The sequence below is a fragment of the Callorhinus ursinus genome, unplaced genomic scaffold, assembly GCF_003265705.2.
Source record: "Callorhinus ursinus isolate GAN/ISIS: 27379988/994484 unplaced genomic scaffold, GSC_fseal_2.0 scaffold4, whole genome shotgun sequence".
Taxonomy (NCBI): domain Eukaryota; kingdom Metazoa; phylum Chordata; class Mammalia; order Carnivora; family Otariidae; genus Callorhinus; species Callorhinus ursinus.
In genome coordinates this window covers 41,299,906-41,315,914 of record NW_027397066.1, presented here as the reverse complement: position 1 = coordinate 41,315,914, position 16,009 = coordinate 41,299,906, and the positions used below count along the sequence as shown (strand labels likewise).

General features: G+C 45.2%; 1 long non-coding RNA gene across 1 annotated transcript; it reads left to right on the top strand.

Annotated features, from left to right (window-relative positions):
- The first annotated feature begins 2,274 nt into the window (after window positions 1-2,274).
- On the top strand, window positions 2,275-12,793 carry LOC141372602 (uncharacterized). Its single transcript, XR_012377912.1, has 4 exons — window positions 2,275-2,371; window positions 5,187-5,402; window positions 5,910-6,114; window positions 12,635-12,793. It is a non-coding gene; the product is annotated as an uncharacterized lncRNA (long non-coding RNA).
- The last annotated feature ends 3,216 nt before the right edge of the window (window positions 12,794-16,009 follow it).

Below are 16,009 nucleotides of genomic sequence, written 5' to 3'. Positions count from 1 at the left end.
TCTCACATAACAGTCTAGACAGCTTGTATAGCAGCTCCACAAACTCATTAGGGACCCAAGCTCCTTGCAGCTTTCTGCTCCACTGTCCTAGTTCATTGCTTCTATCCTTCAAGGTTGCCTCATGATCCAACATGGCTGCTGGGAGCTCCAGCCATTACATTCCGATCCCAGGCAACAGGAAGGAGGAACCAAGGAAGGGCAAAAAGAGTATGCACACCCTCTACTAGTTACAGAGCCCTCCCAGAAGTCCCATACAGCAACTCTGCTTACATCTCAATGGCCAGAGCCCAGCCACACAGCCGCTCCTGACTGCAGAGGAGGCTGGGTTACACATGAAGACACTGAGAGTGGGTTGCAGCAAAGGGGAGAATGAGGACTGTTAGTATTGGCTCAGCCTCCAGCTTCCCGTCCTGAGCAATCCTTCTCCGGCCCCAAACTTGCACACCTAGCAAAAAAACACATCGTGAGGCATTATAGTTACTTGTGAAAGATTATTTCCAACCATGTTAGATTATACTCTCCTCCAGAGGAATTCTAGTAAATTGAGTTTGTTCCATGTTGCTACATCTCCAAGGATGCTTTAGCTTAACAGCAATGCTGAAACTCTCTTCAAAAACCAGTGGTCTGAGAAGTTACCTGGAAGCTGCCCTCGGAAGTCTCAGAAGACATAGGTCCTAGTCTTAGCAATAACACTGTCCAGACCCTTCATTCATTCATTCACCGGATATATGTTGAACATCTGACCTGCCCGAGACTTTGTGCTAGGTCTTGTGGACCCAAGAGCCAACACAGGCGATGTCGCTGCCCTCACGATGCTCACAGTCTAGTGGGTCTTCTAGAAAATTCACAGGTACCTATAATGTATGGTGGGGATATGCTGAGGCACCAAGTGTGAGGCCTCCGGGTAGTTCACTGACAGCATCCTTGTTGACCTTACCTGGAAGTGTCACAGAAGCTTCCACAGAGGTGACCTCCAAGTTGAGAGCCAAAGGTCAAGCAGAGGTTTTTCCGAGTGCGACTAATAAAGAAGTCACAAGATCAGAGGATGAAAGGTCCTTCTAGCCAGAATGCAGAGAATGAATTGGAGAGGGGCCAGCGTAGAGGCAGGGAGACCCATGATGAGGCTGTAGCTTCATCCAGGAGAGCAGAAGAGAGGCAGAGACAGCTGGATGGAGAGAAGGGAAGGCACGCAAGAGCCATTCCTGAGGTGGCAGCGAGAGAACTTGGTGACTGGTTGATGGTGAGGATCAGTTGGGGGTTCAGTTGGGGACTCAAACACGATGGTGGGTTTCTGGCTTCAGAAGCTCCAGATGGTGAGGTGTGGTGGAGCTGCAGATCACAGGGGGCCAGGCCAGGACCTGTGGCCCAAGCCTGCACCGTGGAAGGCCTGCTGAAGCATGAGGAGCCCAGCCTGCACAGCCCGGCTCCCACATGCCCTCCCACAGGAACAGCCGCCCCAGCAGTGGAGCGTGACCTCCTCGGAACTGACCAGCGCCAGAGGCCTGCACAACCCTGAGAGAAGCTCGGAGCTGTTTGGGCAGGGAAATCTGGGGTCCTGGAACATAAGTACGGTTCAGGGCTTGGCATGGGCTTTGGGTGGACCTGTCCCTGTGGGAAAGGGTCCAGCCAGAAGACAGCGGGAGGGAAGAGTTTCAGGTGTCCCTAGGGCAGGAGCCCAGGACAGTCTAAGGGCAGCACTGCAGGGAATGAGTCAGGCATGGGGGAGATCCTGGGCTGAGCTCTGGGCAGGCTGTGCTTGAAGAACCCGTGGAGGTGACCAGAAGGCCGTCAGAGATGTAGATGTCATTCTGGACCACAGAAGAGAGCGCGGGATTCACAAGTATGTCTTGTCCCTTTCTGCCCTCAGTGTCATGTGTGTAAAACAGGACAGGGCTAGGCTGTGTGATGTGTTCCTTGAGCCACCTCTCTGCCCCCACATTCTCTGTGCCATAACCTAGCCTCCCAGACCTCACCGCCTCCCCCCAGGGCCAGCGCACCATGTGGGAGCAAAGCATGAGGAAGTCTGTCCCAGGGGCCCGGCCCTAGCCTGATTCATGAAATTCTTGTAATCAGTTTAGTTACACAACAAAATTCAGATCAGAGTGAGGATTAGCAGAGGAAGTTTGCGAGGGTGCTTTGAACTTCACAGATGAAAGCCCCCTCCCCCATTCACACAAAGCAATCCCGAGGTATTAAACGTGACATAAACACATTGCCACCTCCTGGCCCCACTGCAGGCCCCAGGCAGCCGGCTGGGTGATCGGTTGGCATCCCCAACTGCCTCCCCGCCATGGCATTCCACCCAGGTCTCCCGGAGGGGGGGAAATGGATTCTGTCCTCAGCCTGCTGCTCCTGGAATTGCAAGCATTCGGTGAGCCGACCCCCACAGCCTGCCTTCCCCAAGATTCCTGCGCAGCCCAAACTGGGGGGGACAGGCACTTCCCCACGACCTCCCCGGCTCCCTGGGAGCTCAGAGCAGAGGGAAAGAAGGAAAGAAGATGGGGCAGAGGCAGGAGGCAGAACAGCCCTCCTCCTCATGGCCTGCTCTGCTGCTCGCAGGTTATCGTTCCCAGATGGTGACTGTCAAACCCTGTCAGCCTCAGATACACACTGGGAGCACCACATCCGCATTCCTGGAATGTGTAACTGCCTGGCTTCACCTTCGGCGGCCCCCAACTCAATAACATGTCAAGTTCCTTCAGTCTCACCAGAGCTAAAACACTCTCACCTACTCCCAGGCTTTGCATTCGGAGCACACAGGCACTGTGGCTGTCTAAATATTTAAGCTGGGCTAAGGGGAGCCATATTTCCTCGGGATGGATTACACTGAGTCATCTGAGCCTGGAGGGTCTCACCTGTTAGTGCTGGCTTCATGACGAGCTTGGGAAGCCAAGGGCCACTGACTGTGCTTATTGGATTTTAGGACGAATGATCACCAATGCTGTCCCCGGCGGGTTGGCAAGCTGTGGTACCAAGGGGAAGGAGCAGAGCCATTTGGCTGATTGCTCTTTAGTTCGGGGCCTGGTGGCTTGCACCACAGAGGCCCTGCCAGGCACTGCTGGAGGGATCCTGCACCCTTCCTTCGCCATTCAACACAACCCATCTGCCATGATAGGAAGCCATGACACTCTACCCCAGTCCTGACATTGCCTCTGAGTTGTGAGGCTCCTTCCACGCTGGCAGACCCTTCCTGCTATGAGTATATTCTCTGACTGATCAGAAACAAATGAGGCTTTTGTTCAAACTACATGGAATCTGCAGGCCCCAAGGGCCCCTAGGGGACAGATGAGGGCACCTGGGGCCCATGGATGCTACGTGACCTGCTCAGGATAACACAATTGGTGATAAAACTGGGTCTGTGATCCCAGACCTTTGAATCTCTATCCGTTATGGATTGAATTGTGTCCCCCAAAAGATACGTTGAAGTCCTAACCTCTGGCACCTATGAATATGACCTTATTTGGAAATAGAACCTTTGTCGATGTAATCAAGTTGAGATGAGGTCATTAGGGTGGACCCTAATTCAGTATGACTGGTTTCCTATAAGAGGAGGGAAAGGTGGACCCAGCCACACACACAGAGGGAAGATGGCCTTCGGGAGATGAGATGGAGATCAGAGGTAAGCAGTTATAGGCCAAGGAACACCAGCATGAAGTCACCCCAAGCTGGAAGGGGCAGGGAAGGGTCTTTCTGTGAGGCTTCGAGACAGGAGAGCCCTGCCAGTACCTTGATTTCACACTTCCAAACTCCAGGACTGTGCAAGCATATATTTCTGTTTCTTCAAGTCATCCAGTTTATGGTATGCCGTCAGAGCAGCCCCAGGAAAGCAACATACCATCCAGTAGCATTTCTGATATAAGAACTGGGTGAAATTCTGGATGAAAATGTCATTCCTTGGAAGCTAATGAGAGATGGCTCGATTACAGGTTTAGGACTTCAGAATACCTAGCAGGTCATGTGTAGTGTGCAGAGCATCTTTCAGGAGGACCCCAGACTCTGTGCTTTCTCTTATCCTGAGACATGCCTTCCATCAAGGCCCAATGATATGGGCTCTTTGTCAATGTTTGAACTTTATGAGTTGATGTAAAGTCAAAGGGACTTTCCTTCTAAATCCTTCTCTAGGCTGCCCAACATATAACACTGATCATTTGCATTTAAGTGGCCTACCCATCTGAAGAATTTCAAGGCACTTACCAAACCCTGTGACCCATGGGGAGTGGCCTCTGGGGTTAGGAATTTCTAGTTTACATCTGCCCTCTGACCTCACCCTGCCCCAGTGACTCCATTAAACTGAGTCATTTAGTTCAGTGGATTCAGTAAAGATAAGAGCTAGTGTAGAAAATACTGTGGCTCAGGCTTAGGGCTGACTGTGGGTTGTGGATTTGGGGAAATGGATGCTTTGTAATTAACCTTAATGTTTATCCTAATTCTCAAGAGATGGAGATTATGAGCTGGTAATTTTCTGAGAATCCACTGGCCAACTCCTTGAGTCTGTGATGATATTGCTCACAAGGCATCAGTTGGTGGTTTGCATCCAAGGATGGCTGTGTTCATGCCCTAAAACCCAACAAAACCAATCCAAGAGAACCCTTAAGCCTGCTGCCTTCTGTTAACCTCAGACACTGGCTGAGATTGGTTGCCCAAACCCAAATCTCCTGGTTGCATAACTTTGGGAGTGACTGTCCCAATAAACATGTTCCATTTAATTGCCTCACTGCTCTTCACTGAAGCTTCTTGTTTACTATGGAATTCCTAGGAATCTAAACATGTCAAGGGACAATTCTCCCTGCCCCTCAAGGCACAAGTTGAACTAAGTGGAACCATACCTTTGCTTTCTTCCCAAACCAACGGGTGGAACCAATTTAAAACCTCATGATCATGCAATGCATGTGCAGAAACTCCTCCATGTGTTTTAATATTTCTCCCAAGAAGGACATAATGTTCTTGCCTGAGTTTTTTATCTACTGAAGACAAGAACCACACTCTAAGGGCAATTGGCCTAAACAATTGGCCACCGCTTAAATCAATTATGGTACCCCTGTGCAGCCACAGAAAGTCATGCTTTGGAAGCAAATTTAATGACATGGGAAAATGTTTATGGTCTTCTATTAAGTGAAAAAAGCTGCATACAAAACAGAATGTACAGTATGAAAACAATTATATAAAAGTTACATATATATCCGTAGAAAATCTGAAAGGCTGTACTCCAAAATGTAGACACCGATAATCTACTCAGGGCTGTGGAAGTTCAATGGTCTGGTTCTGCAAGGCACAAGGGCATCCCCTTGAGAGAACAAGCCGTGGCTGACATCTTGGCTCAGGGCTGTGCCTGCTGGGAAGGTCCATCTTTTTCTAATCATGCATGGCACCGGATAGACTGGCATCGGATCCAGGGACTATGGGTGAGCCTAGATTTTCTTCTCTGTGCTTTTTCATGTTTTGCAAAAGTTCTTCCATGAGGATGTGTTACTTTTGTGCCAAGTTAAAAAAAAATGATATACAACCAATTTTTAAAAGGTAGTTGGTAGAAATATGAGCACTGACTGGATATTTGATGATATTAAGGAATTATTTTTAAGTATGCTAGTAATATTGTTGTTATACTTTTAAAAGACTCATTAGCTTTTAGAGATGCAAACTGAAATGTATGTAGATGAAATGATATGATGTCTGGATTTACTTCACAATAATATGGGAAGGAGTTAAGTGGGTAGGAGTATACAGAAAAAAAGGTCATGAATTATTCATTGTTAAAGCTGAGTGCTAGGTACATGGGGGTTTGTAATACTATTCCACTTTTGCATATGTTTTAAATTGCCATAATACAAAATTAAAATAAAAACAGAAAACTGGTTTAGGTCATGTGGCTGAGACTCACCTGAATTTTTCCTTCTCTTTGCTTTTGATAGGATTGTGCAGACCCACAGCCTTCCTGCGTGGGTCTTCCCAAATGGGGAGTATGGTGGCTAATGAGGGTGTGATGCCATCAGGTCAAGAAGGAAAACAACAGGACACATGCCACCCACCCACTTCTGCCAATACTAGGATTTGGCAGAGTAGTGACATTTCACCATCACAGCTGAAGACAGGCAAATAGATTCCATAAACTGGATTGTAAGTGAGTTTACAAGAGCCAATTGTTGCCCGCTCCCCCCTAGCTGCAAGGGCACGAGGAAAATGAGTCTCTGGCTCTTTAAGGCACAGCAGGACAGATGAAAAGGATTGAGAGAGGCTTCTGTGCAGCCCACCAACTGGCTACTTTCACTTGGAGAAAGCAGCTGCCAGGTGGAGAACTCAAGGCTATTCTGCTGAGGTACAGGACACCCCAGGAGGAACGGTGGCTTCCACAGTTACGGAAGAGAGCTTTGTACTGGATCTTTCCTCATTACTGAAGCTGTTTTTACTCATTCTAGAAAAATTGAACCAATGCAGGAAATTACCTATAACTACATTATCCGAAGAAATGCACTGATAACATTTTAGTGTCACGAGCAGCTTTTACTGGAACTCAGTCTTCTTTATTGGGTACCTGAGGCCAAGTAGAGACAGATAAGGTCCTCAACCAAGGCCTTCCAGGTCTGTCATAGATTTGTGAGTCAAAGTACAAGGGTCTCCCTTGACCTCTAACACTCCTCAGGAACAGAGAGAGGATTCAGATAGAGTTTATCAGTTAGGTATTGCTGCATAACAAACCACCCAGAACCTAGTGACTTACAACAAAAACTCTTCATTATTGATGGTGATGCTGTAGGTCAGGAATCTGGGCAGGGCTCAGCGTGAAGACTCTTCTTCCCATGGTGTTAGCTAGTTCATTCTTGCAGCTGCATTCAGCGGATGGTGCATCTGGGCTGGAAGGTCCAAAATGGTGCCGCCCAGCTGCCTGGGACCTCAGTGCTGCCTATCAGCTGGGATGCCTTGGATCTTCTCCCTATGGCCTCTCTGGATTCATTCTGTCTGGTTCTCTAGGGCCTCTCTCTCCAGCGGAATAGCCTCAAGCTCCCTGCATGATGGTTGCTTTCTCCAAGTGAAAACAGAAGCTAAAAAGCATCTTAAGGCCTGGCCTTGGAAGTTCTAGATGTGGTTTCCACCATATTCTAATGGGCTGGAGCAAGTTACCAAGTGCAGCCCAGATTCAAGGGGAGGGAAAGGGCAGGCTGGATGGGAGATATTGTTGTAGCCATCATGGAAACAAGTTGCCACATATGGCAGAAGATCTGCTCAAGATTAGAGAAATTTAAACACACACGCACATGCACACACACAAATGCACTAAGTCACAACTGAAAACTGTTTCACCTGTCTATTTACATTAACTGTGATACTCTGTAATTCTTTTCAAATAAAGAGCTTTTGGGTTTGTTGAGGAATCTCTGTCCATCTGTCATCATCAACCATTGATGAGAGTATAGTACTTAAGAGCACCAGCCTCAGAGTCAGAATTCCCAGATTCAATCCCAGCTCCCCCACTTTTAGCCCTGTGGTTCGGGGTGAGTTCATCTTTGCCCTTTTTGTAAATTGGGGGTAATGCTGCCTACCTCCAAGGGGGTTGTGAGGACTATGTGAGTGAATATGCATATATTTAATCAGTCACTAGCACAAAGTGAAATCATTGTAGGTGTTCATGTTATTATATCCCTTTATGCCAAATGCAGGGCTCCCTCTCTGTGATGGTAATGATTCTGGTTTTTTTTATGTACAGTGAAATCTGTTTTTGAAGTTGTTCTTTGGAAAAAGTATCTGGCACATTTTCTCAACCTGGATTTTAAATTATGAATAATCAATATCTCATCTTGCTAGACACGGCCACCCTCCCCCCAACAGTATTCAGCACAATTGATCATTCTTTCTTTTTTGTTTACCCGCTCCTCTCTTGGCAACCTTGAACTCTCCCGGTTTTCCTCCCATGCCTCTGACCCCTTCTCCATGTTCTTACTGCTCCTCCTCCTTTCTCTAGTCTCTAAATATTGGCACTCCTGGGCCCTTCTCTTCTCACTCTGTACTTTCTCCCAGAGCATATCCACTTCCATGTCTTTAAGTATCATCATCCAATATGCTGAAATCCTACAGATGTATCTCAGCCAGAACTCTCCTGAGCACTCAAAGGTACTGCCGCAGTGACATCTCTCTTTAGAGATCACCCAGATAACTCCAACCCCACATCTGTAAACTGAACTTCTTCTACCCAAGTCCATAACCCCAATCCCTGTCATCCCTCCAGTCTTCCCCATCTTGGTAAAGGGCATTTCCATATACTCTGTTGCTAAAGCCAGAAACATGGGGCCACTCTTGACATCTCCCTCTTCCTCACCCTCCAAATCTAATCCATTACCAAGTCCTGTCAAGTCTTTTAGACCAAGCTACACGAAATTATCACTTTTATAAATAAAAAACAACCGAATATTGAAATTTTCATAGAGTTCACACTAATACTTCCAAAAATCCCCCTCAAACCTGTTCACTTTTTTCCTCTCCACTGACATCCCACCTATTAGGCTACCATGGACCACTGTAAAGACCCTCCAGCTATTTATCCTGCTCTCCTCCTTACCTGGACCAGACCACTTTTCATACATGGTCACTGCTATCTTTTGAATGTGCCCTGAATCATGTCACTACCTTGCATAAAAACTCTTCAATGTCCTCTCCAGAACTATTTCATGCTACTCTCTCCCTTACCCTCCACCCTTCTCCCAGCCTTCTTTCTGTTCCTTGTGTTCACCCAGCTCATCCCTCCTGAGCCCTGGCGTGGAGCTCTCCCCATCAGGCCTGTCCTGGCTTTTTCCTACTCATCCTTCTCTGACTCTTCCTTGAGAAGACCTGCCGTGACACCCACTCAGGCTAAAGTAGCTCTCCCTTCTTCTCTTTTGTAGGAGGATGCCTGTTGTTTTCTTCCATACCATTTATCACAAATTATCATTATACACTTATTAGTGTGTTTATTGGTTTCAAGTCTACTTTTCCCACCTCAGTGTAATCTTCATGACCCACAGAACATGGTGTCTATTTTCTTGACCATTACATATGTAGCATCTCAGATACAGGAGGGCTCGATAAATAGCTGTTGAACAAACGAATGAATGAGCCTGGGTTCAAAGCCTGACTGTCAATATGCTGCTATTCTGGGGGATTGTGTTCCCTAGTAGATCCTTCAGACCACATTCCTTCATATAAGTCACCAATTTCTTTCCTAGCATCTTTTTTTTTCTTCCATTCCCTTTTGTCCCTCCAAATTAAAGGAGATACTGCCTTTTTGTAAATTTCCCTCTTTTTTTTTATATAGTGGTCAAAAAGGACATGATTTCCAGTTCATTCTGTGATTTCATTCCACTGGAGTCTAACTTTATAGTCTTATGTTTTACATTTACATTTATGACCATTTGGGGTCTATTTTCGTATAAGCCATGAGGGTTAGGTTGAGTTTCACTTTATTTTTATTCTTGGGTGTCATATAGATGTCCAATTATCCAAACCACATTTGTTGAAAAACTATTCTTTCTCTACTGAATTAGCTTTGCAAAAAACCAATTGGCCATATTTGTGTGGGTCTACCTCTAGACTTTCTTTCTTTTTTTTTTTTAAATATTATTTATTTATTTATTTGTCAGAGAGAGAGAGAGAGAGAGAGAGCACAAGCAGGGGGAGCAGCAGAGGGAGTGGGAGAAGCAGGCGCCTCACTGAGCAAGGAGCCCGATGTGGGACTTGATCCCAGGACCCTGGGATCATGACCTGAGCTGAAGGCAGACACTTAACGACTGAACCACCCAGGCGTCCCTACCTCTAGACTTTCTATTCTGTTTTCTTGATCTATGTGTCCATCACCTTGGAAACAGACACATTGCTAATTGCTTCACTGCTTTGATGATTATAGATTTTAGAATAAGTGTTAAAATTGTGTAGTATGATACCTCCAAATTTATTCTCTTTTTTCCAAAATTGTTTTGATTATTTTATTCCTTCACATTTCCATATAAAGTCTAAAATCAGCTTATCTATATCTATTTTTAAAATTCAGTTAAGATTTTGATTGGAATGGCATTAAATAAATCTGGGGAAAATTGATATCATTACAGTTGGAAAGCCTTCCAATCCATGAACATGGTATGTCTCTCTGTTTCTTTAGGTCTTCTTTGATATTCTTTTTCATCCATTAGTGTTCATCATACAAATCCCATATATGTCTTGTTAGAGTTATAACTAAGTATTTAATTTGGGAGGTAACTATTATAAGTACTATTTGTTTTAAATTTTGGTTTTCAATTGTTCACTGCTAGTATATAGAAATACAGTTGAGGTTTGGTGTTGACTTTGTATTCTGCAATCTTACCAAACTCATTTCTGAGTTTTTGAATTAAAAAAAAAAAATCAGATTCCTTGGATTTTCATGTAATCTGCAAACAGGGATAGTTTTATTTCTTCCTTTCCAGTATGTATTTCTTCATTTCTTTTTCTTGCCTTAATGCACTGGCTATGACTTCCAGTGTAATGCTGAACAAGAATACAGAGGTTGGGGGTGGAGAGGAGAGAATATAGAGCTTGAAAAACCTTGCCTTATTCTCAATCTGAAAGGAAAGTATTCACTCTTTCATCATTAAGTGTGATGCTAGCTGTAGTTTTTTTGTAGATGTCCTTTAACAGACTGAAGAATTTTCTTTCTATTCCTATATTGTGCATGTGCTTGTAAGGCTGTGTGATGGGGCAGAAAGAGTGTGGGCTTTGAGGCAGAGGAGACTGGCTCTGGGGTTGAGGTTGACCACTCTCTAGTTATGCAACAGTATATGGGTAGTGTAGAGTTTTCCATCCATGGAGTTAAGGGGATGAAACCTTCCTCACGAGGGCCTGGTGAGGAATAGCTGAGATTGTGTACCTGAAGATCCTGCCACATTACTAGTCACATAAAAGAAACTCAATAGTGGTGTTTTTATAGTTAATTCCACATGCACCATTATTCCAAAGTTTTGTCTTACAACACCCTAAGAGGCCCTGCATGCTCTGTCAGCTTCCTTTGGTTTCTCTGTTACTTCTTTATCCTTGTCTCCCCCTACTCCTCTCCCTATCACACCTCCTGTCTCAGCCATACTGACCTCCATGTCACTCCCCACACCAGGCACCCTCCCCTGATAGCAGACCATTCACTATGCCCAGACAGCTCTCCCCTCAATATTCACACAGCTGATTTCCTATCTCCTTTAAGACTTCCTTAAATACCACTTCTCTACGAAAACTACTCTGACCATCTACATTCATTTCCTAGGACTACAAATTACCACAATCTGGGTGGCTTAAAAACAACAGATATCTATTTTCTATTAGTCTGTGGGACAAGTCCAAAGTCAAGGTGTGGACAGGTCCACACTTCTTCCACAGGCTGTAGGGAAGAATCCTTCCTTGTGTCTTCCAGCTGCTGGTGGCTGCAAGCATTCCTTGGCTTGGGGCTGCCAACCTCTGCTTGTGGACTTTTTATCTGTCTGTGTATCTCATACCTCCCTCTGCCTTTCCTCTTCTAAGCCAATCTGTCATTGGATTTGTGGCCCACCTGGATAATTCAGGATGATCTCATCTCAAGACCTGTGATAGTTAATTTTTTGCATCAACTTGACTGGGCTCAGGGATGCTCAGAGAGCTGGTAAAACATCATTTCTGGGCATGTTTCTGGAAGAGATTACCATTTGTATTGGTAGACTCAATAAAGCAGAGGGCCCTCTCCAACACCAGTGGGCATCATACAATCCACTGAAAGCCCAAATAGAACAAAAATGCAGAGAAATGGCAGATTTGCTTTTTCTCAGCTTGAGCTGAGACATCTGTCTTCTGCCCTTGAAATTTGTTGCATCTGGTGCTTGGGTTTCTGGACTCAATCAGGATTTATACCATGAGCCTCTTGATTCTCAGGCCTTTGGACTTAGACTGAATTACACTGCCATCTTTCCTGGTTCTCCAGCTTGCAGATAGCGATCATGGAACTTCTTGGCCTCCATAACTGCATGGGCCAATTCCTACAATAAATCTTCTATCTATCTATCTATCTATCTATCATCTATCTATCTATCCTACTGATTCTGTTTCTCTGGAGAATCCTAATACAAGACCCTTAACTGAATTACGTCTGCAAAGACCCTTTTACCAAATATGGTCACTTTCACAAATTCCAGGGGTTGGGACTCAGACATACCTCTTGGGAGACCATTATTCAACCCACTGTACTACTCTATTTAATCACTGCAAAATTATGTGTGTGCACACACGTGGTCCTTCTGATGCCCCTTCCCTGTTCTTATTTTCTAGTACTATATCATTTGCTTATGTATAGGTTTATTGTTATTCTCCCCTCCCACTAGAATGTAATCTCCCACTAGAATATAAGTTTTGTTCATTGATGTAACACAAGAATCTAGACCTATAGTGATGCTTGGCACATAGTAGGTGCTTACTAAACTCTTACTGAATAAATGAATGAATGAATGTCACATGTTATGGGAAACCAGTGGCCCAACTAGCTACTGGCATACAAGCAGAAGTCAATAAATACCTATTGAATGAATGTCCTTAGGAGGACCCTGGGAGATCCTAACTGGAGAAGCAGTTATTCCCTTCCCTTGCTTACTTATCTAGTTTTTAACTTTTTTTTCCTCATCAGATTTCCAAATCCTGAGCTGCCGCCTTTGGGAGCAGTGACTCTCTACTGGTGATTCAGTGTGAAATAGTTCCTGAGCTGGCTGAGCTGAAAATTGCTCCCCACCAAGTTAGAAAAGGTTACACTTCCAGAGAATAAATTCTGGTCTCTTAATAAAATGTAATTAAGGGCGCCTGGGTGGCTCAGTCATTAAGTGTCTGCCTTCAGCTCAGGTCATGATCCCAGGGTCCTGGGATCGAGGCCAGCATCAGGCTCCCTGCTCCACGGGAAGCCTGCTTCTCCCTCTTCCACTCCCCCTGCTTGTGTTCCCTCTCTCGCTGTGTCTCTCTCTGTCAAATAAATAAATTTAAAATAAAATAAAATAAAATAAAATGTAATTAATCACACCAATGAGTATATTGACCAAAAATAGTTTCCAAAGAACAACTTAATGCTAGATATTCATAAATCAGAGGGTTTGATGAATCCAAGATGCTGCTAGCTGAGGCATCGATGACCCAAGTAGAGCAAATCAAATATTCCAGGGGAAGCTAGAAATGGGAGCAAGCTCTGTGCCTGGTTTCTAGATGGCTGCCATCCCCTTGGCAGCCCACTAATGCTCACCCTCTTTGTCCTCTATAAGCTACTCTGGGAGATACTCATTTCTTTATTTCCTGAAATAATGGCCTTTAAGACTAAAAAAATACAATCACTGGTTGCTAAGAATGCAGTTTGGGAGGTTGGGTTTTTGTTTGGTTGCATTATCTTATTTCAGTTTTGTTTGGTTGTTTTTGCCTTCTATAAAGTTCATAGCACAACTGAAGGCTTTTTTTTTTTTAAGATTTTATTTCCTTATTTAAGGGAGAGAGAGTAAGAGAGCACAAGCAGGGGGAGTGGCAGGCAGAGGGACAGGGAGAAGCAGGCTCCCCACCGAGCAGGGAGCCCGATGTGGGGCTCAATCCCAGGACCCTGGGATCATGACCTGAGCCAAAGGCAGACTCTTAACTGACTGAGCCACCCAGGTTCCCCACAACTGAAGACTAAATAAAAGTTTATTTCTTATTTTTAATAAAGCAATAGGAAATGTTTTGAAGGATGTTTAGAAAATTTGGATGAGCAAAAGGAAAAAAGTGGGTTGGGTTTGTTTGTTTGTTTGTTTTGACCCCAAGATCAAGAGTTGCATGCTCTACCAACTGAGCCAGCCAGGTGCCCACCAGGAAGAAAGTGTTTTAAATTGCCTATAACCCCACTGCCCAGAGACAGCAGTATACATCTCTCATGCTATGTCCTACCTCCATCTTTTTGCCTCTCATGACCTGTCTCACTTCCTGCCCATCTTACTCTTTGTTCAGAGATTTTAGCTGTGTTGGTGGGGATTTAAAGACGGCACATGCCATGGTAAGCAAACAAACCAATGACAGCCTGCTGACTCCCTGACTCTTTCCTCTCATGCTGTGTCCTTAACTCCTGGGTCTACTCCTGCAAGGGGAATTCATCTTCTGCTTGCATTTGTCTTGCAAGGATTAAGCCACAAGCCTCCAGTAAGGATGGCATGGGCCACTGCCAGAGCTCCACCCTGGAAGGCATTCTGCAGAATTACTATGGATCTTTAGCTCCAACAATCAAATAATGAAAAGAATGAAATCCAGCGATCATCCATTCAACAAATATTTACTGACTGCCTACTCTGTGCCGGTGTTCACATTATCGATTGCTAGCTGGGAAGTTCTTGCTTCGAGATTCTTATGGTTGCTGGTGGACCATGGCTGGGCCTGGAGTCATCCAAAGGCTCATCTGGGCTGAACCCCCAATGGCTCCCTCCCACAGCAGGAGCCTTGGTGCTCCATGGACTTTCCCTCTCTCTTCATGTAGTGTTTTACCCTCCAAGCCTTCTTCCACTTGGCTTGGGCTTTGCACAGCATGGTGTCCACAGGGTCGGTGCACTTCTTACGTGGCAACTGGCTTCCGAAGGTGGAAAGCAGAAGGGCCTGGGCCAGGTAAGGGCCACATTTGGAATAGGTACTGTGTCACTTCTCCCACATTTTATGAGTGAAAGTTTTCACAAGGCCTACCCAGATTCTAAGAGGCAGAGAAATAGACTCCACCTCTTGATGGGAGAGTGGCAAGCCACACTGCAAAGGATGGGGGGTGGGGTTGGGAAATATTGTTGCCAACATCTTTGGAAACAATGGTCTTCCACAGGTGAGTGCTGTGTACAGCCAGGGGCTAGTGCTGAGGGCTCCTCTGTCCTCAGAGCTAGCAGCTAGTAGGCAAAGAAGACAGGAAACAAATAACCATGCAATAAGATCTGTATTTCCACAGTTAAAAGCTATCAGGGAAAAGAACAACAGGAAAGGAAAGGAATAAAAGGAGTTTGGTCAAGGAATGTCTCTCTAAAAATGGATCACATAGACTGAGACCCCAGGAGCGCCCGGGAGTTATCCAGGTGAATAGCATTCTAAGCAGAAGGAGCAGCGTGTGAGAAATAAGAGTGGGGTGAAAGTACAGGGAGCAAGAGGAGGATGGGTGCGAAAGGAGGTGGAGGAGGTAAACCAGGGGTGGGTCGTGTGGGGCCCGGCAGCCCTCAGTAATCTGGGGTTTTTTTGTTGTTGTTTTTTTTTCTTGGTACAAAAGAAAAACACTTGTTTTATTTAGGTTAGGTTCAGATACAAGTGACAGAAACCCAAAATAACACTCTATTAAACTAGGCAAAAATGTGTCTTTCTCTCATATTGTACTAAGTTTCGTGTAATCCGTCAGAGGTGAGGATCCCATCCACAGCTTTAGGGATTAGAGCCTTCCATCTTCCATTTGCCAACCTCGGAACACAGTTTGTCTCCACCTCATGGTTCAAGATGGCTGCTCGAACTCCAGCCTTCCCATCCACATGGCAGTGGACCGAAAGGAGGAGGGAGGAGAGGTTTTTCTCCCTTTCAGGATACACATCATTTCCACCGACTCTCCCTGGCCAGAACTGAATCACTTAATCATGTAACCAAACTTGTCTGCTAGGGAGACTAGTGCAGGGAAGGTGTCTATGTGCCTAGTTAAAAATTGGATACTTTATTATAAAGGCAGACAGGGAGAACGGATAAACAACAGTCTCTGCTATGCCAAGATGTGTTACAAAACAGGACACTGGTTTCATCGTCAAGGGTCCCAAGTTCTACAGGGCCCCTCCAACACACACAACTGTTCTCTGCATGACCTTGAGAATTCCTTTAACTTCTCTGGGCCTTCAATTCTTCATCTGCAAAGGGAGGTTATCCTGCCCATCTCATAAAAGTGTTCTGTTAACTAGCAAGGCTGTCATAATAAAAGGGCTTAGCAGGGATAGAAGTAATCAGTTTTAGGGAGGATGTTCATTTTATCTAACCTGTAAACTATTTAAAGATTTGG